The sequence below is a fragment of the Acromyrmex echinatior genome, chromosome 10 (genome assembly GCF_024713525.1).
Source record: "Acromyrmex echinatior isolate Ae372 chromosome 10, ASM2471352v2, whole genome shotgun sequence".
Taxonomy (NCBI): Eukaryota; Metazoa; Arthropoda; class Insecta; order Hymenoptera; family Formicidae; genus Acromyrmex; species Acromyrmex echinatior.
The window spans coordinates 1210746-1236648 of record NC_141861.1 but is presented as its reverse complement, the minus strand read 5'-3'; the positions used below and the strand labels follow the sequence as shown (position 1 = coordinate 1236648).

At 37.4% G+C, this 25903-nt stretch overlaps 1 long non-coding RNA gene across 3 annotated transcripts in view; it reads right to left on the bottom strand.

Moving 5' to 3' along the window:
* LOC105152877 (uncharacterized) overlaps positions 1–25903 on the bottom strand; it is a 157976-nt gene that overhangs the window by 130371 nt on the left and 1702 nt on the right. For 2 of the 3 annotated variants that reach the window (XR_015546525.1, XR_847008.2), the window contains exons 2-3: positions 24161–24302; positions 11908–12022 (exon numbers count right to left, since the gene is read on the bottom strand). This is a non-coding gene — a long non-coding RNA (uncharacterized LOC105152877). The remainder of the gene's footprint in view (positions 1–11907; positions 12023–24160; positions 24303–25903) is intronic. The other variant, XR_015546526.1, reaches the window with a different exon arrangement.

The window sequence follows — 25903 nt, the reverse complement described above, 5'->3', positions numbered from 1 at the left end:
TGACAACTTGAAACAATGCAAAAATACTCTTATGGAGTGCAATTCGCTCGCAAGTATTTTTAAAGATGTAATAGAAGACTTTGAACGAAAACTGTCTTAGGTGGATGGTTGTCAATAATGTAACGTAAAATATCGAAAAATAAATGTGATATGCGGGACTAAGATTATACTGTTAAAACAGTGAAAATGACGAGATTTTTCAATTATTTTTAATTCAATATAAAAGAATACTGTGGTGTTATATATGTGATTTCTTTCATAATATTATATAAAGTTATACTCTGAAAATAATTATATACAATTTTATCTTAAAAAGTACAGATGTTAAATTTATTTATCTAAATGTAGGAACTTCTCCTAATAATTATAAATATTAATTAATTTTAATGCAAGAACATTTTCGCACAAATTAATTAGCGCCCCAATTATCGCGCTTAAACACTCATTAATTCTCATTTTTATCTACGCTTTAATTTTTTGACAATTTCAAGTGTTTTTAAAATATTTTCTCAATAAACAGTTTTTGAAAATACGAACGTAAAAAAAAAATCTCACAAAACAACGATAATCAAATCCATCAAAAGGATATTGTATCGGTTTAAAATTAATTCGTCTGACCTAGAAAACTGACACGGCGCCGCCGCGAGACACAACTACGAAACGAACTCATCCAACAGCTCCAGGAAGTCCGACACTACCTAGCACGATCTCGGAGGAGAGGGGTATCTTCAATCCCCCCCTGACTTCTCATAATCAGCACGCTGAGCGATAGATATATCCGCGATGGAGGATCGCTCGCGGCGAATCCTGACCGCGGATATACACTAGGGTGATTCTAATCGAATTAACTGAACTTTCACCCTACTCCCTCCTTGATCGTCCAACGACCAGAGTCCGTAGCAATTACGACGGAACTCGTGTACTTTCCGTCCGCACATCTTCTCGTCGAATGCCGTTTTCAGAGTCTCGCATCCGTCCGTTCATCCGTCTGTCCGTCTCTGCCTCTTTCGCGCCGTAGATAGGGACGCGCGATCATTCCTTGACTTGATGTAACCAGGCATCTATTTATCGCGTGTTAAAGCGGATCATCGCGAAACAAGCAATAAGTTCTCACTAATGAGAAGGATATGTATTCATTAGGGTCATGACGGTTGTGCAAGCGGCGTTGCACGTTGTGTCTTACAAAAGTTATGAGCTAATATCTAACGCGCGGTAGATAGTAATGTTGACTAATTGGAGAGAGCTTGCTAACGTGATCAGGAAGTAATAAGCCGAGCGGTTAATTCGTGATTAATCAATCTCCAAAGTGGTCTCTTTCGATTTAACGAAAAATATAATTGAAAATACGCGCGATGGTTTTACTTATAAACAAATTGCATAAGCGTTACATAGGTGAACAGATAAAGGATGAGAAGCATAAATGGCTCTTGCTCGCCTTCCGCCTCAACGGATAAATGCGCTTGATAAATGTACTTGTTGCGTGTTTGACGCAACGGAAGAGCATTGGATTACAGCGCGCGTGCAGGCGGATTAACGCGGCTAATTTCGATTGTGGCAAATTTTAAACGATTAAATTCCCAAGTGGCAGAGGGTATAAGAAGAGTGAAACGAGGAAAACGTGGCAGAAAGGGATACATAGAAAGGATCACACGTTGGCCACGCGGCGGTGAGTATTCTGCTGACTATGGCCGAGCACGGTCATAATCATCATAACGATAATTACGTAGGTAAATGCGGCTATGGAACGAAGCGCAGAAGAGGGGAAGGAGACGAGGACGAGATCCGATTCCTCCGCCGACCAGCTGCCTCATTCGATCCTTCGCTAATTATCGTCGTAAGCATCGAGTTAATTGCTACACTCGCTCTCGCCCGGCGGTTGTTCGATCAGTCCCGCTTTTTCAACCCTCTGTTCGTCTCGCCCTTTCTCTCTTTCTCCCTCGTCTACACTACTCTACTCGTGTACTCTACACGAATGCTCTTCTCCGACGATTTCTCGCCGTGCCGCGCGAACGATGCAAGTGTAACGTGGAACCACACGTTTCGTTTTATAGAAGTCGGGATCTACATCGCGCAAGAATGTTTTCTTCTTCAAGGATACACTGATTGTATAAATATAATTGAACTGATACTGAAGTGTAATAACCAATAACTGAATTTAAGAAATGTATAATCAGTTCTATATTACTATTGATTATTAAATGTAAATAATTTAGAATCTCTATTTTCTAAATAATTTAGGGTCCAAAGAATATAAATAAAAAAAAAACTATAAGATTCAAGACTAGACAGACATGTGAACATAAATTTATTCTTATATAACAATATCTTATAAGAATAAAATACATTATCGTCAGACGAGAATAAATTTATGTGTATTTATGTATAATTTATATATATAATTATAAATAATTATATTAGGTGTTGGAATTAATTCGTAGCGTTTTACAAGTGATGGGAAGTACTTTCATTAATGTATTTTTTAATGCTCATGTGAAATAAATAACATTCTTTCATTAAAAAACGCTACGAATTAATTCCAACACCTAATATATATAATTTATGTATACTTACATATAATTCTCTAATGTTGATTTTTATAGATATTGTTTTAGTCCTTTAGAGATTTATATTAATTAGTAGCGTTATAAAAAAAGAATTATATTATCAAAAATTTAAAAATATTAGGTGTTGGAATTAATTCGTAGCGTTTTTAATGAAAGAATGTTATTTATTTCACATGAGCATTAAAAAATACATTAATGAAAGTACTTCCCATCACTTGTAAAACGCTACGAATTAATTCCAACACCTAATATATATGCTAGCTAAATAAGACAATACGTCTTTCTCAAAATGATAAGGAGCGAATATATTTCTGTGAAACTTGAAACAATTTTGTCGTAATAATTTGCAACCAAAGTTACATGTTTTTATTACTCATTTTGATATAAAATGTTCAACATCTTTTTTTCTTTAGTTTATCTTTTTTTTATTATTGATAAATATCTTATTGATAAATATCTTATATAATTATAAATATATTGTTGACTTTTTACTGGGCACATTTAATTGAAACATTTACCTTATTCTTATGTTTATCTTGCACAGTGCATAGATCCTTTTACGAGATTCTATGTAAATCTTAATATTCGTAAAACTTTAGTTAAGATGATGATAAATCTAGTTGTTGTCATTAATTATGTATCAAATTTGTAAAAACATTTCTTCTGCATGGAAGTTTTAAAAATATTCGCAAATGTTCAATTTCTTGTTTTAATATGCGGCTGCGCGGTTTTAGAGAAGGAATCGAATTCTGGCTCAATGCCAATGTAGTTCCTGCGCATATCATGTTTATTAAAATCAAAAATATAGATAGTGAACATATTTTCTTTGAAAACGTCTTTAGTTACGCACAGACACAATATAAAAGCTACTGTATTTTACGAGTATATAAATATAAAATAGAAATTAGTATGTTTTATTTATGTAATTAGTATACATATTTTCTCCCCCCCCCCCCCCTCTATACTATCATTACTAAAATTGTGTTCCAACATACACTGCTATTGAAAATCTATAAAATACATAACTATAAATTTTTAGTACTAGCACTGTATCGGAACACAGAAATAAATATGCACTAGAAAAGGTTTGGTTGCATTAATTAGAATTCTGATAGATTTCTACCATAATAGTAAAAATCTGATGTTTATATAGTTAAACTAAACTACTCAAATCAAACATTCTAGTCGAGAGAATTCTAATTGGTATGATCAGAATTCATTTTGTCCGTAATAATTGCCTCTTATTGATACAATCAGAATATTTTTATCAGATGCAGCATCAAAAAGATATTAATTATATAGAAAATTGTGTCCTAGTAAAATGAGTTCATTTTCACATGTGATAGCTTATACAATGTAGTGAACAAAAGATCAGAGATGTCAAATTTGTGCTCACATAACAGCTTTAACACACTAAACTCAAAAACTATGTATTATCGAGTCTTGTATCTATGGCATTTTTTGTTTATCACATTTATAAGCTACATTATAATTGAAAACTAACTTCTTTCATCAAAAATCATTTTCCACATCATTAGTGCGGAGTCTTTTGAATTTTTTTTATGACATTGTTAATTCATACGAATTAAAAGACCTCATATGTTAATCTCGCACATAATATTTTCTCACGTAAAATTAATTTATTTTTCTGGGATAAAGCATTCTTCGTACGCGAGCCACAAAATACATCGTAAGAACGTATTACGTAAATGCGTTACGAAACTTGGAAAATGTGCATTGACGTTCGATTGCCAGCCGTGGCAAAGCCCGAATTGCAATTGGTTGTAATTGCGAACGAGACGCGACCTAAATCCCCAAGATACATCCATCCAGGACGACGGCGTACCTGCGTGATCTCTAATTCGAGGTCGCGCGGGGCGCGAATCCAAATGGGTCGAAACGAGCGGAGCGCGCGCGGTGGCGCGCAAAAATGCACCAGCATTTGAGTGAGAGAGAGAGAGAGAGAGAGAGAGAGAGAGAGAGAGAGAGAGAGAGAAGGGGGGAGGAAAGATTGCAATGTTACCGTACGATAGAACGTGGAATTGCAGAATCACAAGACGACGGGAAAGGAGAAAGAGAAGCGCAGAAGTCGAAGGAAAGCGAGAGAGAGACAGGAATGGAACGAAAAGCTGGAGAAGAAAGACGGAGCGGAGCGAAAGGAAAGAGTAGGAACACGCGCTACGTGGTGTGTGCGTGGCGTGGGTGGAGACTGCCCCACGAAGCCCTACGGGCAGAATTATCATACCCACACATACGTACGTACATAGCGGAGCGAGAGAGGAGCGGGGCCTGATCTAATCACACTCCCATATACATAAAATAACCGCTCTACGGGGCCCTATGGGGCACACACCGTGGCCGTGCTCAGGGTGGCGAGGGCACGAGTGAGACCGAGATAGCGAGAGACGGAGAGCGAGAGAGGCGGATTGTTTTCAGCTGGGACTCAAGTATAAATTGGCCAATTATTCGGAAATAAGGTAATTATATAAGAAGGGAGTGATCTCTGATCGCACGGACTTTCGAGGAGAAGGAGATGAGGGTTGGCGCGGCGCGGAAGGAAGAAAGGCACGAAGGGGTGAGAGTAAGGGAACGGCAGGAGGGAAGGGAGGAATCGAAGAGAGAAATCAAAGGCGATTATCTGCCTATGAGGCAGGAATCGTCGATCGGCGTCGGTTCGCTCGCTCTCTAAGAATTGCTCGCCGTTGGGCCCCGTCATTGCCGGCGGTGCAAAAGCGCTCTCGATGCCAAGGCAGATGTTTTTTCTAAATGGAGACGAATTAGAGCCGATAAATAACAATCGATTGATCGTACCTGCAACGCCGCCGTAACGCTGCGAGAGCAAAAGCGCGCGCGGGGGAGAGTCGATTCTCGCAAAAGTGCGCGGTTTTGTTCTGTGAAACTTTCGAATCGACAGGTGTCGGATGTTCCTTCGAGGTGAGTCTTCTCGTAGGGCCCTGAAAAAGCTTTTCGTCAGCTAAATTCGTGGAAAGATCTATGCTAATGATGAAAGATTGCACGATTTTTGAAGGAGTCAAACATAGCAAGAAGTCAATGACTGAGGTGAGATGTTTCCAACACAATTGGAAAATTTGTGTTAAATTTAACATATCCCGTATCCCGAATTTCAATCCACTCAAATTTTGGTGTCAATTTAACATAAGAGACATATGTTAGAAAGTACAAATATCATGTAAAAAAAATTAACACAAAATGTAACACTGACACAATTTGTAAGCAAATTGTAGAAGCATATTTATTCAATAAAGTTAATAATATTGATAATAAGTTAAATTAACATTTTATTCATTTAGCTTGAAATCAACGTTTAAAAAATGCATCCTATTTTTATCAAGTTGAAACTTGGTGTTGATGTGTTCGATATTTTTAATATAATTGTCCATGTATTTTATATAATTGTTCAAACGTTTCGATTCCCGATTCGGATCTTCTTCAGTGTAACTAATAATTCATTAAACCATTAAAAATGATTAAGCCTATCTACAGAAATTACCTTATGACAAAATTGTGTACATTACGTTTAACGTCGATATTTTTAATATAATGTATGATCTAACAGTGAAATGCAGGCTATATAAGACTGACTATCAACTTCTTCATCTTCACAGTTATTAATGTAAATTACACATTACGTTAGATTAACACTTATATTAAAATTTCAACACAAAAAAGGATCAATTTTAACACAAACATAAAATATCTTTACTGTATAGATTGCAAATAATTTCTTTGCCTTCTTTTAAAAAAGAAAAGCTTTTTTCCTTCATATCTGTGCGAATTATAGGCAATTATCAGATATTCTATTGTCAAATTAAATAAAAATGATGCACGTAGCGGGAATTGTAGAGCAATTCCAGCGATCACACTGCCACGTCGAGAGGTAGAAGTGAGAAGGAGAGAAAGAGAGAAGAGACATTATCCCAATTACACGTACGAGCGCTAATCGCCGTCGTGAACCCATATAGGGGCGCCCCCGCGCCGAGGCATTAACATTCCGAAAAACCGGTGATTCTCGCCGACGGTACCGACGAGAGACGAGAGACGAGAGACTCCGAGAGGAGGATGCCTCTATAACTACGAGATACACTCAGCGGCCCTCGCTCTCTGTATATACGAGCGCTAGTTGCCGGCATAAGAGCTGCTCAGCTGGCTATTAAGGGCTGCGTGGTGGCCCGAGGCCGGAATTAGCATACCCTCGAACCGAACTCCACCTCCGCACCGATATCTCGACTGCACGAGGAATATAACTTAAGTTCAAGCGGATATTATGCCACCATTCTTCCCTCCCCGTAATCTGGCCCCCTTAACCATATAGCTAGATGCATCGGCTGCACCATAAGAGTCGATAGAGGAGGCGGCTGAGAGAAAAAGAGAGGAAGTACGAGGAAGAATCCAGGGAGAGGGAGGGGGAGGGGGAGAGGGAGGGGGACGGGGTGGGCCTGAAAGTGGATGCGGAGGTCGTCTCCGTTATCGGCACCGATCTCTTTTAATTGTAATTATATGCAGTCCAGTGCGCGTGATAAGTATCAAAGTGAAGAGTAAGACCCCAATGGGTCCTGGATATTAGTTCCACCCAAACGCGTGCCGTTGACGCCCAGAAACTGTCGAGGTTCGGGCCAACGCGATGCGTTAACGCGAAATCCAGTCACGACACTTTTCACGTGGGATCGACCATAATTTTTCAGCGCGCGCTTCTGAACAAGTTGAAAGTTTAATCTGATTGTACGACTGACGTCTATATGCGTGTAAGTTAAATATTATATCATTGATGTATTGATGTATTGATGAAAATAAGATCTTCCCGAAAAAAATAATTTCTTTAAGAGTATTTTAGAAAATATATTTCAATGTGAAAATAAAGAATTAACCTACAGTTTCTACATTTGATTAAAATAAATTTTAATTTAAAAAATTTTAATTATATGTTGTCACAACTACTAAACATAAACAGTTTCGAATGGAAGATTAAAAAAAGTGAAAAAGAAATAACCATTTGATCAAATTATCGCTAAGGGAACATCAACCTTGAATTATACAAAAAATATGTACAGAAAATCTCGTGCTGTCCGAAAACACCCTGTATTTATTAAATTTAGTGAATTAAGAGCTAAGTTTTTTTTATAAAACTCCTTTTTCGCAGATGCGACAAAATATTATAATATTGATCTGCATTTCTAAGAATCAAAATTGGAACGCATTGTTTAGAGCGATATGCTTATAAGGCCAAATTTCAGCGAGTAGGCGATCCGATTCCGTGCCGCAGGCGACAAATTTCCGGCGCATCTAATTTCGCATCGAATATCAAATTATAGTCGTCTTAAGGCGCCATTGTACAGCCCGGCATTTATTTTTGTAACTCCGTTTCCAGAATAGGTGTACAGTTTGTCTGCAATCTATTCTACGATCTTCCTAACTAAGCGGTCTGTCATTAAAGAAGAAATACCGATATATCCACTAAAAAACTATCAAAACCTTCGCTCATTTAACTATCACACATTTAACTAAATTGTAGATTTACAGCTTCCTAGAATCGAGTTTAGACATATGAAACAATGATTTTTTTTCTTACTATACCATTTTATTATCAAAAGAAATAAATCTGTTAAATATTAATGTCACATATCATTTATATACGTATAAAGGATACTCAATTACATACAAACTTCTACGGAAGCGAAATACGCTTTCTTTTATAAATCACTTCTTTTATAATATTCTGGATTACAATATTATTACTATCAAATTTGGTGTCACTCGTATTTGAACATCAATGTTAAGAAAAAAATGACGCGAATTAATATAGCAATCGGTTATATACTACTGTGATCAAAAAGTATCCAAACTTTATTTTTTTTAAATTGCGGGAAAACTGTAAATCAAATCCGTTTGCTTTACTAAAAGTTGGTACACATGTCCTTCACATTTGGTAAAAAAATTATGGAGTTCTTTCAAGCCATTTGAGAATGACAGTTGTTTATGTTGAAGATCAGCGAAGATTTTTGTACGCGGCAATTTTTATCGAACATCAAAACGCTATCAAGAGAAAAATGACAGCGAATAACATAGCAATCAGTTATATATTAATTCGATCGAGAATAACAAAAAATTAAGCAAAACTGTGCTGTACTGCGATTAAATTAAATATTAAAACAATTACATCATGAGACATTAAATCATTAATGAATATTTCAGAACATCACAGAGCATCATACCTGAACATTTTACTACCGCTGTCAGAAATTTCCTGCCAGCCAGAAAATTCTTTTACCGCACCTTTTCCGTGAGGTAGGAAACCGGATGCGATTAATCCGGGCCCAGCGGGCCCTGATGATATTATGGCTGATAATTGGTCGTTCAGGGATCTCTCAAGAGCTGGATGGCGGAGGAAGGAACAAGCGGTGGAAGGGAAGAAAAGAGGGATGCAACTAGCGAGATAACACGGAGTACAACTTTGCTCGGCCAACCCATAACTAAACTGCGCCTCATTTAAGGCATTATAAGGGCTCTAATTAATACAATGTAGGGGTAAGCGAGATTTTTTTACGAGGCCGCGGGTTTCATTTTATCGCCAATTAAGTGTACCACGGAGAAGATCAAAGAGAGAGAGAGGAGGAGGAAATGGGGGAAGAGGTGGAAAAGAGGAACGCGCGAGCTGGTCAGGAACTACACTGGAATAAGAGTGAAAAAAAAGACGGAAATACAAAAGCAATGAGCAAGAGGCAAAGACGATGCCGATACGAAGACTACACAACCAACACTCGTAAATTCGATGCTCCGGATGATTTCAGTTATACCATTATTGAAGCTCATCTTCGCCAGGCATTTAGCTAAATAAGGCTGTCTAATTACAAGCCTGTGTTTATGTCTTATAGAGTACATTATAACAGCAAAATTTAAAATTATCTTTAACCATTTAATTTAATGATAAATACACATTGCAATTATTGCAGGACGTTCTGCAATTTTGTTTCGTTTCACATGATATAAAATTAAATAGATGTGAATTCAATGGATGGGCTACGCGCGAAAAATAAATTTCGATTGATTTATAAGAATTAATACATTTAATAATTAGAGGCACACAAAACAAAATTTAATATTTGATCCGGAGATTAGCCTATGCTATTCTTATGTATTTTGACGCTCTGAAACCAAATTCGATATTCAAATTCACATTTATGTATGGACACTGACATGAATTGATTAAAGAAATACATCGAGTGACTTCACATCATTAAGCTCAGAAATTGTTACTGTAATTAATCACATATTAAAATAATTAATTCGTTATTTTTGAATAAAAAATATTTGTATATTCTTAATATACAAATATTAATTTTTTTTGCACAATTAAATATTTTTTTAATTCGGAAAAATGATACAAAATTTAAAAAATTTTTAATATACATATATAATACAATATATTTGTATATGGAGATACATCGGAAAATTTTTGATTTTTATATTTTTGAAGTCGAAGTCGATTTTTATTATTTTATTACTTCTCTCTCTCTCCCCCTCTCTCTCATTGGCGGTATAAAAGTGAGTTTAAATAGCGAGCGTTTTACTTTTCTCACTGTTAGGAGTCAAGAAGACTCGCCCTATCGGGTTTCAGTAACGCAGTTAGTGATATTGCATTTTCGATTAAAACGGACGCATAAAATGCGGAGCGCGCACGCGGAAGTGTATCGGGATATACGAGGCACGGGTTCCATTACAGCATGCCACGCGGTAATATTACATGAATTCAATGGATACGCCCGCAGATATCGACGTCGGGTGGTACCGGGCGGAGGACGCAGTAGTTTTATTTTACATAGCATTTCGCGACGCGATCGCGACCTGCCCCTGTCCTGGAGCATCCTTGAAGAGCAGCAGCTACAGAAATAAATAAACGTGCCGCGAAAGAGCCGTTTCAAAGGCGAACCATATCGATTTCGCGTCGCGTCCAAAAAGGAAACATCCGGCGGAATTTAATCCACTTTCCGCCTCGCACTGCTCCCCCTCCCCTCTCTCTCTCTCTCTCTCTCTCTCTCTCTCTCTCTCTCTCTCTCTCTCTCACACACACTTCCACGTTACACGCCGCTTCTCTAATCGAAGCCTCGCCGATTCCATCGTGGAATTGATTTCCTTCTCATCTGAATATCATTTTCTCCGGGACGATCGCACGGCCGCGCACGCGGCGGATAATCACGAAGTTATGCCGTAACACCTCGCAGGCATCCTCCGCGCTATACACCGCGTGTATTGTGTGCGACGGTATAAGGAACGTTCAACTTGCATAGTTGCATCGCAAACTAGCGTACAACGCGTGCGTGTGCGCTATCATCATTGCCGTATCGTTGCTGCTGCATTCACGTCCGGAAATTTCGCGATAATGTGTATGTAAACTGTATTTATAACTCTTTAATTTTGTGTACCGTATACATTTTTTTTTCTCATAGAATTAATAACATATTTAGTAACTGACATATTAAAAATATTAGATAAAAATCTACTACATACAGTTGGAGAAAATTTTTGTTAAACACATTTTTTGTTTGACACATTTTACGTGTCCCAAAAGGTCCATTCAAATCTTTGTATTAATTTAATATAAGATAAATATATTAGGAAATATATTAGACACAAATATTATGTCAACAATTTTTTTTTTACGTATATTTAGGGGCCTTTGTAATTCTGAACGACTGTAACTGTAGCGTTTTAATATAAATACAAAATATTTTTTACTGTTTATAATTACAGTTTGTTTTTGACTGTAATATTGTATAAAGCATTTCTAAAACTTGATGTAAATCTTCTATTCTATAGTAACCAAAAGTTAAAAGGTAACTTTATTATAATTCTTTAATAATCTTTTTTTAACGATTTTAATATATTATTAATTTTTTATTACCACCAATCATCTTTTGAAGAAATAAATTGAAAATTTTTATATTCATAATGAAGAAGGCTGTACAAATAAAAATAAAAGTAATATTAACTCTTTTCGCTGTTAATTCATAATAAAATATACAATACTGGCAAATAAAGCGTTAGATTAAATAAAGATATGCAAAGATGAGCAAAATTGGCCTAATTGAATATGCGTCTGATGTAGTCGGAGAAATTTGCGCACCATTTACAACATATTGCTATCAAAGCGCCGGAGCACTTTCACGATTGATGTGAACATACATAAAATTTTGTGCTCCGATGTATATGTTGTGATACGTTTATGAGCGCAATATCGCGATGGAGCAATTCGTGACGAGTAGCGAAAGCAGAAGGAAAGGATAGAAGAGAGATAGGAAAGAGTGGATAAGAGAGGGGAAGAACTTACCGATCATCTCAATAGTTATCGTTCGAAGTACATTCTCTTCCAGACACGGGAAACCTTTCTTGCTCAACCCTCGCGAACTGGTGCGAATTTATTCACGTTAAGGGGATACGCAATGCTGAAAAAGAGGAGCACGTTAGAAAATATGGCATCCTGTTGCAACGTAAACGACTATTTGAATGTCCGCGAGAAATATGAAATAAAATTTTCGAGTTAGCGAAAAAAAAAAGCTATAGGTGAAGAACAAACACGTTGTCGCAAAACGATAGTCTTGAGGAATAAAATGCTGGAAGAATATCAGTCTTGACAAACGACACGAATACTTTTCAGTATATTCGACATTTCTTACGTAACTTCGTAAAAGATCATTATAATTGTAAGGAACGTGTAAATTTCATGGTGCAACTTACTGTAGACAGTGAAATCTATTACAAATTACAAAATTTAAATTAAAAAAAAGAACCATCGCTCTAGAATAAGATCAATAACATGGAAATCAATTAGTAAATGAACACCATAAAACTACATATTCTGAGTGCACTAAAAAAGAGACATATAGTTACAGTTACAACTACAACAGAGGGATAAAAATATTATACATATATAAATTTATTTATCCTTGGATGTCAATGATAAGAAACCAAAATTTCAGAATATATATTTACTACAACGATTTTCATTCGAATTTTTGACTGAAACGATATTCGGATGTATAATCAATTCTCGCCAGTAAACGATATGAATCTGCTATCAAAAGGGTTAAAAAATTTTATTTTTTGACAACTAAACTTTTAAAATTTCTCTTCGTTACATTGTTGAGAAGAAGTGAAAACATTGATCAAGTTCACCGCATTAATAAGAAAAAAAGGAATCACGAAAAATTTGTCATTTCTTTTAAATTTGTTTATGTATTTCTACGCAATGTAACAAACGTTTTATTATTATTGTTCATTAAAAATATCAATAGCTCGCTCATCGATTTATCAACTTCTGTACATACAAATCAATCGGCTTAATTATTTCAAGCGCTAAAGAAGGAGTTAAACGCACATAGATCCTGCCACGATATTCTCCCGAAAGGATTTCTAAAGTAACGAGCGTTTCCATCAGCGGACGCGTACCCATCGAGAGAGAGCAACATTGTCCTTCGAAAATATAACCCCGACAGACATTTTTAAGACGACCGTAAAACACCATCGTAGTTACGGCCATCTAACCGCACATATTGTCTGTCGCGCTCGCGCGCGCTTAAAGCATTCTAGCAGCGGGCCTTATCCATCCGGGGCGATGGAGAGTGCATAAATAACCGGGCAATCGTGGGTGACGAGTTTTCGCGTCGCGTACGACGACTTTAAATCTCTCCGCGCTCCGAAGTGACGCCTCGTAATGCCGGGGTTTGTCGGTCGACCGCCGCGGCCGCCACGTCCATGTGGGTCCGTCGCGCTCTCGGGCCCTGCCACGCCATCCCAGGGCGGGCCCGCGTTCGAACACAGCGTGCACATCGGCGTTACGATCCCGCATTGGCAGGCGTTTGAAATACACTCGGTTGAATTATGAACCGTAAAAACACGGCGGCGGCGGTGGCGGCGGACGATGGGACTCACCGGGGCTTTAACCCGGGTCCCAGTAACCATATTCACCCTCGCGAAGGGTTATTACCAGTGCGCGCGAGTCCGGTGCTGCTCGGTGTGGTCTGCGGTCCCGAATGGACCGCGGACGGAATGCCTGCGAAGCGAAATCCTCGCGAGAGCGAAAAAGGAACGAAAAACGAAAAAGAAAATAAGGAGGAGGTCGAGGATGGTGCACGACGATGAGGCCCTTCTTCGTACGCACGGATTCTAACAGCGGCCGTGCGTCTTGTCTTGTTAATGTGCCCTCGCCTCGTTTTGAAAATCAACGTCCTTTCGCTGCTTCGTAGCAATTCACGAGGCTTTCGCGTACATAAAATTTACGTAATAATATTCCCAGATCAAGTAACGCTGATTTAATATATTAATAAGCCTGCATCGTTTTATAGTAGACAAGACATAGTAAAGACATAGTAAAGGCGATTATAAAAGTGAAAACTATACTTTATAAAATGTAAAATGAATGTACAGTTGAATAAATTATTTTATAATATTATTAGGCAATATTATTTTGTAATTTATTCAACTATGTGTACATCGAGTCTACATAAAACTTGTACACATGTTATATTTATAGTTGCTATCACTATATTTCTTTTAAATATATTTAGTAAAAATATGTATATGTAATTTGAATCTAAAATAATTTACCGCATTACATATTGATTACTATAAGTTGATTATTATAAGTTCACAAAACTGTTATAAATTTACTGTATTATAAAGATATGTATATTTATTGTATATATCATCTTATATACAGCCAATAAATATAAGAGAATTTAATAATAGATAATTAAAAATAATCATAATATATATTGTTATATTTATAGTTATATAAATCATTTCAAACTTTTAAATATTTAATAACACCTTATATTCTAACAAGTACTTTAACTTTTTTTTAACTCTCCTAGAATTAAAATGTCTCGATTTATATCCTTATCCTACAAATTACTTGTTACAAATAACGAGAAATATGAGTATCCTTCCAATTCGACGAAAGATTATCTTCCATAATTCTTTATGAGAATTGACAAGGTAATGGCTCTTTGCGTTCCAGCGTAAATAGTAAGTGTCCATTCGCAGTAACTTCTTATTATTCTTAATTAGTACGAACAATAGTCATGTAATATTCATTAATATCGAAGACGGTCGTGCGTTGTCGTTCGTGCTACATCAAAAGGACGCTCCCGTCCACGTGCTTCTTCTACTGTTTCCGGCAGAGAGGTCCACCTGCCTTCGAGCCAGGGAAGGACACCTGCCGTTTCTCAGACAACCCCCGCGGACTCTGTCCACAAAGCGGAACGAGCAAATGCACATTTGTGTGTATACGTATGTGTATGTACGATACACGCATGTCGAACCCTTCGTGCAACGAGATCGCTAAAAATTTCATCGCGCCTTCCCTACATTTTCTTTACTATGTACTTTGGCAAGAAAAAATCGCGTGCCGCTAATCAACTCGATTACCGTGAGTTCATTAATTCATTGTCATTACGCTCTTCAACTGCACAGCGACGCATCCAATAATCAAGTGAAGAGCATTATAAAATTGTAAAAAAATTTTGTTTAACCCTCCAAAATCGACAAACCCTGTAACATAATTTCTAATACTGGAGAGAAAGAGAGAGAGAGAGAGAGAGCGTTTAGAAAGTGTATAATTAGAATTATGATTTTGAATTATTACATAATCGCATATTAATATAAGAGCCATGATATAATTCCGAATAATATAATTTTTATTATAGTATTGTATAACACACAAATTAACTGACATTTACAGCTTGCACTAAAATTTCCTAATACAATACATTCACGTCATTATAGATACGCATGGCTTTAACGCTTTCAATCACAAAGAAGATTCCCCGAAAGAAAATATACCGTGCAGAATGCAGATAACAGTAAAAACTCGCAATCAAGCAACCATCATAAAAAAAGGAGATCGCATCCCGAAGGTTAAGTACCAATCAGAATGACCTCCTCAGCTTCCCCGAAGACTGGAAGCGCGTACTTCAAGTGCGTCAGAGAACCGTATCACGTCGAAACGAAGGTGTGGTGATCAGAAGAAAGAGAAGAAGAAGTAACGAAAGAAGAAGAAGAAGAAAAAGAAGAAGAAGAAGTGCTGAACGACGAATCGAGGCGACGCGACGCGAAGAAGTAGAAAGATAGGGAAGAAGAAAAGGAGATGGACATTAGCGTAATGATGTCCAGAGAGTGAAGCGTAATGACACCAGGGTCATCGGGCGATACTACAGCGGATCATTCGTCGAGGTCGTGATGACGAGGTCGTTCCCTCCACCCGAGAGCCACCTCCATCATCACCTCACCTCCTCATTCTCCTGGACGTTTCTTCTCCCACCCGCCTCTCCCGCCATCATCGTCCCCATCTTTCCTCCTTCTCTCTCTCTCTTCTGCCACCCTTGATTCTCTCCTCCTCGGTCTCTTCAATCTCTCTCTTTCTCCCGACTCCTCTAGTCCTCTTTTCCTCCTCGTATTCGCAAATGCGATCCCGCGGAATGAGCTGGCTCGGGCCGAGTTGCCCGCCAATAATAATTCTTACCGGATTCAATTTGAATAATGCCGCGTGCGGTTTCCATCGGCATGCCCGAGCACGCCTTATTATCTCACGTACCAACTCGCCTACTCGATATCCATCGATGGTATACCACCCCACCTTACCAGCTACCATTATATTTTTCCCTCCTCATTCTCTTCCTCCTCTTCACCCATCTTCCCCGCGTGACCGAAGCTCTCCGCTTCAGTTTTCTTCGCGCTTCTCTTACACTGTTCTCTAGCTAGTTCACGCGGGCTCGGTCGTTATGATCCCTGAATTTATTTTATTGCTTTTATTTGCACTTTCACGTTGTTACAGCTCGCTCTTTCAGCTTTCGCGTTGCAACTAGTGAGAAAGTGTTTCCCCTGTATGTCAACGAAAGATTTAAACTCCGCTCTTACTTTTGGAATTATATGTTTAAGAATTTAATTTTAAATAGCGAGAGCAAAAAAAAGATTTAAAATATTTATTGTTAGAGAAACTGATAAATACATGTATCGATAAATACAAGTTTCGACAGAAAAAATCAAAACTAGAGAATTGATCATTTCCTGTCTGTTATATTATATATAACATATAATATGTATACATATACATATATAATGGCTGTCAAAAGTTTTCGGCTAATAAGATATTTTATTGTATTGCTCATATACACATAGAAAAATACATACTTCAGACAAATAATAATTACTTGTTTTAAGTATTTCAAAAATTCATGTATACATCAGCAAATATCATAAATTTACCACAAGTATCGTATTTATTCAAAATATATTTCAAATTGTCCTTATTTACAAATGGCACAAAATGATAACAAAAATTAACGCGTCATTTCTCGCTTGATTCACATCACGATTCAATATGGCTATGGTGACAACTCAGTAGCCTTAAACAAATCAGTTCGCGGTACCAGCGACTGGCACGAGTATTTCCAGATCCGTCTTTTCTCATATACGCTATATCTAGTAAGATATGTGCCTCGTCATGGTCCGCGCAAGGGACTTGCTCGTCTTCTTCAGACTCACATAAGGGGCGCGAAATGCCGACCAGCTGACGACAGATTGGCGAGAAAAAGTCGATCCATCGATTGAACGCGTCAAGAGCGCTACATAAATTATTGCGCACTTTCTTGCACGAGTTCAGATTCCGCAAAGCGACCGTGAATGAGAAAAAAACATCAAATATAACAACAAGCGCTTAAGCGTGCTCAATTGTCACCGCTATTTACTCATGAGATTCCCTTTTTAATCATAATTAGATTCTCTCTGTAATCAGAATTAATCGATATTAAAGCAGCATGTTTTTTTATATATTGACTTTAAAGATGAAGGCTTAAACACATTTAATATTTTTATTGTGTAACCTAGTTATTATTTATTGCATTATTTCCAATTTCCAATTGTGAATACCAGTTGTTTTGTATGTTTTAAGCTTTTTTTCACATGCACACAGACTTTTGTATTGTATATATTGTATGTATAAGATAATATACCCAAAAAATGTAAATATGTAATTGCAGATTTATAAAATTAATTCGGAAAGATTACATGTATTACGTAATAATGTTTAATTCAACTTTGTACTTTTAAAATTTGTTGACAAAGTAATAATGCAATTCTCTTTTATTTTACAAGATGCCTAATGGCTCACTCGTAGTACACTCTGAAACATTAAAAGCGTAAAAACCCTTTCATCGCAGCAACAACTACTTCGTACTAGTGACTTCGGTAAAATGTCAACCTCGATCTTCCCCCGCTCATCGGTGTAATGTCCTTTCAACCCCTTTTAAAACCTCTAAGAAGTAACAGTTACCGGGTAAGAGGCGGCTTTCTTCTGCTACCTCATCGGCCTCTATACTTTCGCGGGAAAGAGGACCGTACGTGACAAGCATGTAATGAAAAAAACTACTCGTTTCGAAGTCTTTTGCCACCAATCGAACTTGAGACATTCACGGAATATATAATTTCATTTTAATATATAAATTTCAATACAGCAGCAAAAATGTTAACCATTCCATTCAATAAATTGGAATTAACTAAATTAAACGTATCTACTGTTGTTCCGATATTTTTAAGTGTCACGTTTATCTGTTATTCTTTAGAATTGTTAATTAGGTGAGAAAATGAGCATAACAATCTAATATATGTGAATAACAATGTAATTAAAGATTACATTATGTCCTTAAAGCGTCTCGAAAAGTGGAATAACAGATAACGCGCGGTGTCAGCAGATAACAATATCTATAAATCGTTCCGGAAACGATAAACAAATCAGATTTGATGTCGATTCAATATTATACCAGACGCTTCCACTCAAACCGTGAATTTCCTGCACGCCATTCTCTCGGTTATTGATTACCTGTCGCAGGAATCAAACGAGGGATCGACTGGACTTGTAGTTTGAAAGAAAGATCATTGTAGCACATGCGTCCCATAGGGATGCTTTTTATTGAACCCTTTTTATTATAAAGGTTTCCTAAAAGTTTTCAGTGCCGCGCCTCTTGCCTCATCCGAGAAACACATTGTACGCTGAGCTATTCTAACGTAACCGCAAATAATAACAGATTTAAGATTAGCAACAGTATACAGACAAATATTGAAAGATTTGATTTATTCAAGACATTCAAGTAACATTTAACGTTAGAATAAAAATCTGATGCTATACGAACATTTTAGGTTTCTGAACATTAGTATAAGATTACTTTACTTTAGTATTTTTATTAATATATTAGGTGTTGGAATTAATTCGTAGCGTTTTACAAGTGATGGGAAGTACTTTCATTAATGTATTTTTTAATGCTCATGTGAAATAAATAACATTCTTTCATTAAAAACGCTACGAATTAATTCCAACACCTAATAAAATTATTTTTATTTTATATACCAGTCTTCCTTTAATAACAATATGGAATATTAAACTCATCACTTTTAAATAACTAAAAAAACAAAAATTAAAATAATCACATAGCTGGATTCTTCAGATTAATACGATCGTATTTTTCAAAGCATCTTACATTACCGTTCCATCTAACATCTTGAACGGCAATTTGCAAAGTTAAAAGCAACTCGGTGCGACTATATTTCGCAATCACGGCGCGTGAGTTGTAAAAAAATGCAATCCGCACGCGTCCTTGTTCCTCACGGCAGCACCCCCCGTTCGCGTCCGGTCGTTTGCGATTCAATACGACACAAAAGTCGGCCCTGAGAGAGTCGCCGAAACGAAAAAGACAAAACGACCTCGGCACGTAGCGCACCCCCTCCTTTCTTAACCCAGGAGGGAGCCGCAACACGGTAAATCGAGAAGCCGCGCCTGTAGAAGTTAGCCGTCCCGGGCGCGGACGAGCGGAGAGGACTCATGATTCAGTTAGGAGTTTGAGGTTTGAGGTCTGGCCGTCATTATGTCGCCTGCCGCCGTAGCTGGCGGCCCTTGTCCAACCGAGTGAAGGTAAGAGGAAGAGAGAACGAGAGAAGCGCGATGGTGCAACAGCAAAGAGAAGAAGGTGGAAGGAGCCTTCCAGGATGAGGAGAAGGCGGTTGGTGGTGATGGCGGTGGTGGCGGACCCGGGAGGGCAGATGGAGAAGGTGGAGAACGCGTATGGAAGAGAGAAATAGGAGGAGGAGGAGGAGGAGGAGGTAGAGAAGGGCAAAAGCGAGGAAGAAGGAGGACAAAAACGAGGCATTAGCGCTGCCCGTGCTACCGTGTGTTCCACGGTCCGCCCGACCGCCCGCTGATGCCCATTTCTACTTACCAAATTAGCATTATTACTCCACGAACGGACTGCAAAAATTGCAATCAATGTATATATCGCGTCCATTCGCGTACACGGGGGCACGTATATGCATGTATACATATAATCCAAAAAAGAAGGTGCCAACCCCCGGCTGATCCGCGTCGGCGCGGCGCGGCGCGGCGCGGCGTGGCGCACCCGCCGCGCGCGGACCAGTGTTAACGACCCTGATTTCTGCGCTTCGTCGAAGACGTACGAGTTCTTGCGCCCCGCACGCTACGCTTACTTTATGCGCGTACTCCTCGCGACTCCTCCGTTTTCTCTTTCTCGTGTTCCTTTGCCGTATGAAACCGCTGGGAAATTCGTAACGAGTATCGAGATTATCGTTGACCTCGCGAAATCATTTTCTCTGCCTCGTTCGAGGCAACCTGACTTTTTAATAATATCTCGACATTTATGTTTAGCCGCATCTGCATTCGAATTAATCACCATAATTAAGAACAAGACGACGCGCGACGTATTCTGTTTCTACAGTCGACTTTACTGTACCCAAGCAGAACAACAGATCATACTTAAAAAATAAAAGATTTAACACCATGGATTTTAAAATCTACACCATGTTGATGTTTATATTAACTTCAATCGTAGTGAGAATTATGTAAACACCGCATATTAAACTATATAATTATATTATTTTTTAGAGTGCATGATAATGTCAAAATAAATATATTAAAATAAATCGTGAATGATTAGAGAGTAACTTTTAATAATCATTTTGAAGTCATTTTGTTCTTCTTAGATATTTGAAAATGTCCCCTTTTTTGATTTGCTAGTCTAAATATATAGTAACTTTCGTTGTATCTAAAGTCGATTTGATCATGTCGGAGTAATGATGGCGTTAATGACTGTATAAATTTAATGCACCATGACGACGTTCAATGACTAGCCTTAACTCGGTATGGTCAGTTATTATGATAATTTATTCACCACAGATTCAAGTTTTCACGCACACGTATAACACACCTGCAAAAAGGATAGGTGGAATATTTTCAAGTCTTGACATACATTGCCCCTTTACACCTTCGATGAAATCGGTTTTCATTCCCCAGGATTTTAATAATTTTGAAACCGCAAATCAACAGTATTCTCTCCACGTATACAATAATGATAATCCTAACCGTTGACTATAACTATACCTGTATATTAAAGCGAATGTTTCACATTTTCTTAAACTAATACACTTAGTCCTTATAGGAATTAGTACCAATTATTAAAAGCGTACAGTAGAATGTAAATAAACAATCAATTATAATTTATATCTATTTATCTATGTATAACATTCATTTGCTGCAATGTATAATATAGCTCAAAAAAACATTACAGGCTCTGAAAAAAAATGAGTTTGAACGTTTATTAAAATTTTGTACTTTGATCACAATTTTGAAATGCCTATAATTTTAGAGTAGTGTAACTGATTGTAGAGAAATATAAGTATTCTTTTAAAATATATTCTTTCTCATTTTCTATATATTCTTTTTCTAACAATACCAAATTACAATTTTTTACTATTATTATTACTTATGTTACAAATCGTTAAATGTATAGATACGATCCATTTCAAATATAAAATGCAAATGCTTTTCCAAAAACCATTTAATATGGAAAATACAAAATGCCATTTCCATTTTAAAAATACGTATTTAAAATGAAACTATTTCAAATACATAAACAAACATTAATTAGAAATATCCGGGCGATTGAGAGCAATAATAGCGCAGCAGTTGTGCATTTAATCTTAACAATAGTATATATCTATTCTTACATTATAAATCGATCGGTTTAATAATATAAGAACGAATTGTTTCTTATCTAGAAAGCTCAATTTAGATTATCATATTTTGTATTTCAAATATTATCCAGCTCTGTCGCAAACGATGCGTTAGTATAAGAAACCTACGTACGAATTATGACAGTGTCATTTATAGGTCGTAGAGCGCATGTCCCATCGCGTGGAGGAGCGAATCCGCTTAAACTACCTGTGGCGGACTCGTTAATGTCTCCCTGTGACTTTACACCATCGCGACACGCATGTACACGCGTCCCGCGGCGTAATTAACGCACCTTCTCCTGGGAGCGATCCGGGTGTTACGAAAAGGGAAAAAAAGGTCGTAGCGGGGTGGCGTGTAGCGATATCGAACGTGGTGACTCGCTCGGCTTTGGAGTTTTGGACACAGCCGAGGATATGTACATTCATGTCGCTGTGGCACACACACACACACACGCGCGCGCGTGGATGCCTCGTATACGCACACTCGCGTACATATATATATATATACGCGCGTACGGAGCGAGGGACTCGGCTTTGAGAGCCTCCGGGCATGTAAGACGTATAAGCTACCCGTCTTACGTATCCCGCCGCACACGAGGCATACATCACTCCACACGCGTCGTGAACTCCACATGCGTCTCCGCCGCCGCCGAGCCACTGAAGTCGCTCTCTCCATCGCGCTCGCGTGCACACGTGCGTCGTGTAATTATTATTACAAGGGATAAGAAGAAGCCATGGTGCGACACGCGGTGAGAGAAACAGCAGGGATCGATGCGAGTGAATCTCTTTTCGGTGGCCGGTGCCTCTTTCCCTGTAATCATTTCCCGAGGATTCGTCGAACTCGACCGTCATTCAGTGGAAAGGTGTACTCTACTGAAATGAAAAACAAAGAAGCTACGTCTTTTTAAAATAAGGCTTTTCGAGACACGCTTTCCTTGGTAGAAATGTATGCAGATTTCCTAGACACCTATTCAGTTACTATCTAATATTATTGTATTCTTATGAGTTGTGCCAATACTGAATAGGAAATGGACAAGAACTTGAGAGTTTTATTCTGTCCATTTCATGAACAGGTGGATTGCTTATTAATCAATTTAATATTTATTATTTGTTATGTTTCTATTCAGTAAATGGATTCAGATTTTACGCAACTTTTGTATGTAGTAACTGCAAGCAAAGTGTTACATTCTGATTGGAATTCTAAGTAGTTTTCCTTCTCAGTTACTAGACGGAAGTTGATATAACTGTTTAGTAACTGCTCAAAAAATGCATGAAATTTCAGGGTTTGTGCGAGTACAGCGAATACGAGTTAATTGATGCCGAGAGACAGCTGTATTGGCGAGAATGAAAAACAATGAGAAACAATACCGTTTGTAGCAATTTTTACAACGCAAAGAATGTGAAAGAATTAACTCATTAGTCCCATTATTATTTACGTATTTCTAACATTACAACATTATATCTTAATTTTCAACGTACTCTTTGATGATTTATAATTAAGTGGAAGTTGATAATATAATATTGTATATATCTTTTATATATATATAGAAAAAACAATTTTGAATTATCTAAATATTTAACTAGATATACATTTTAAAATAATTTTGATGGATCATCAAAATAATTATGTAGAACATTTAAATGTTGATGACAATGCAAAAAGTTTTAACCTTCCAGCAAGCAATTATTTTGATAGTTCAAACAAAATTACTTTCAAATTTGCATCTAGCTAAATTTTTAGCTTCATCAACAAAATCATATAAATTTGAGTGTATATAAGAATAAATACAAACATTTTGTTAATTATAAATCGATTTACGCTAAATATAGTAATGTGTATAAATATCGTCCGTTTTTTTTCTGGGATTCACATATTTAGATTTATAAAGCAGGGATGTTTTGGACAGCTTAGAAAAATAATGAAGGGGGTTAGATGAAAGTTCATTAAATATTACTACAAGAGAAGGATCGTGAGAAAAAGAAGAGTCATCAAGTATTTCAAACGTATAAGTATATAATCGTTCTCCAGCAATTCAATTTTATTATTATCACAAATTAACACAGCCTTAAACATTAAAGACCATCTTATACAAGACAAATTGTCACGTCTCTATCATAAAATTCAGTCTCGATACCCTCGATGGAGGCAATTCCCAAAGAAACATCTTTGACTGAAATATGCGTCGTACTAAACATCGAATTATCATTATTCTGCTTTCATTATCCTTGCATAATTAAATTATTTCCCAAGAGAGGCCCGCCTAGAACATTTAACTCGTTTCACCGCTTTCGAAGTATCGCCCTGACATCAACTCGCCACGCACTTATGACACACGCGCGAAACGCGAATCTCAACCGCGTAATTACCGGCGAGATTGTACAGCGAGCGTCGTACCTCCTTAATAACGGCTTGCACCTTTGCGTCGAGATTAATTAGCGCTTTCCACACGCATATGTACCGTTAATTATGCCTGCGGTTAAAAAAAAAGAAGAAAATGTGTCCTTATTACCTTAAACACCGGTTTTCGGTAAAATCTGGATTTGTCCGGATAATGCCCGTCTCCATCAATCAATGTAGATTAACTTTAATCCGGAGCCAACTGCTCTTCATCATTTTCTAATCTGGATCCAACTGCTCTTCATTTTTTAGACCTAGAAGAAGATGAACCGTAATTAGAGTTTTTACATTGATGGAAACGTATAAATATAGCAAGACGTATTTTATTTTCGCGCCAACCGCTTCTTAAATTCCTGCTTTTCCTCCCACCCGTCCTTATTCTCCTCCCCCGCTATTTTTCTGCTCACCGGCGCTTGCAGAACGATAAATTTTCAACGCTGAAGAAAGACCTCAGATGCCTGAAGGGCACGTTTTGCGCCGCTTTGTCCTTTCGACTCCTCTTTGCCTCCCTCGTCTTATACCTTCCCCTGACTCCTCAGCCCCTTTCTTTCTTCTCTCTCTCTCACTCTCTCCCTCTCCCTCTCTGTCATTTTCTTTCTTTCTCTCTTTCTTTCTTTCTTTCTTGACGTACCTGTTGTCCTTCCTCGCCTGATCTTTACATCTTTCTTTCTCACTCTCACCATCATCCGTCGCTCTCACCGCTAAGCTTCTCCCTCCGCTTCTCTGCAAATTTACAATGCCCTCGCTTGTAATAAGCGGTTGCGCGCTTCGTTCACGATTATGAGCTCACTTCAGGTACCGAGGGGACTTATCGAGTTAAGGCCCTTCCGTAGCGCCAGGATTACGTAGGTAGGAATGTTCGCGATGTCTCAAAATAGAACAACTACGCAGGATAGAGAGACTTGCGCATTTTGACTTGCTAATGCGATTTGTATTTTACGTGCTCAAGGAATCCTATACCCACGTCAAGCAGCACTCAGCGTTCACGATTGAAAATAAGATTCATTGCCCATTCCAAAGTTATTCCAACACCTTTACGCGATTAATCTTTTAATGCTCGAATTCTCGATTCGTCTTATTATATACGTAGGGAAATGGCACCAATTCGGCAAATAAAAGATTAGGAGATGCAGGTATGCATCACAAGGCCACGTGTGCCGCACGTTGTTTAGACGCTGAACGTCAGGCATAGCCCAAACAAATTCACGAGGTAAGGAATGACGCAGTTTTATTTCAGGTTCAAAAGCTTGCCTTGCGTCTGTAAATATAGATTTGTTAATTATATATATGCGTGGTGTGTATTTTCTTACATTTATCAAAATTGATTTAACATGTTATCCTGATAGAAATTTAATTCATTTTTTGAGCAATTATTAAACAATTATATCACTGTCTAGTTCTTCTGTCTAGTAATTGAGAAGGAAAATTACTTAGGATCCCAATCAGAATGTAACTCTTTGCTTACAAACATTACTGCATACAGAAGTTGTGTAAAATCTGAATCCAGTTACTGAATAGAAACACAACAAATAATAGATATTAAATTGATTAATAAGCAAACCACCTGCTCATGAAATGGATAGAACAAAACTCTATCAAGTTCTTGTCCATTTCCTACTCAGTATTATTGACACAACTAATGAGAATACAATATTAGATAGTAACTGAATAGGTGTCTAAGGAAAATTGCATAAATACATTTCTATCAGGATATCTAAAAGTACACAGTAAAGAAATTTCATATTTGTATTACAATTCTTGTTAAAATGTTTTGTTAAATTTTTAACGTAGAGTAAAGTATACGTTTTGTATGTTTGATTGAATACACCATATGATCTCAATCTTTTATGCAATT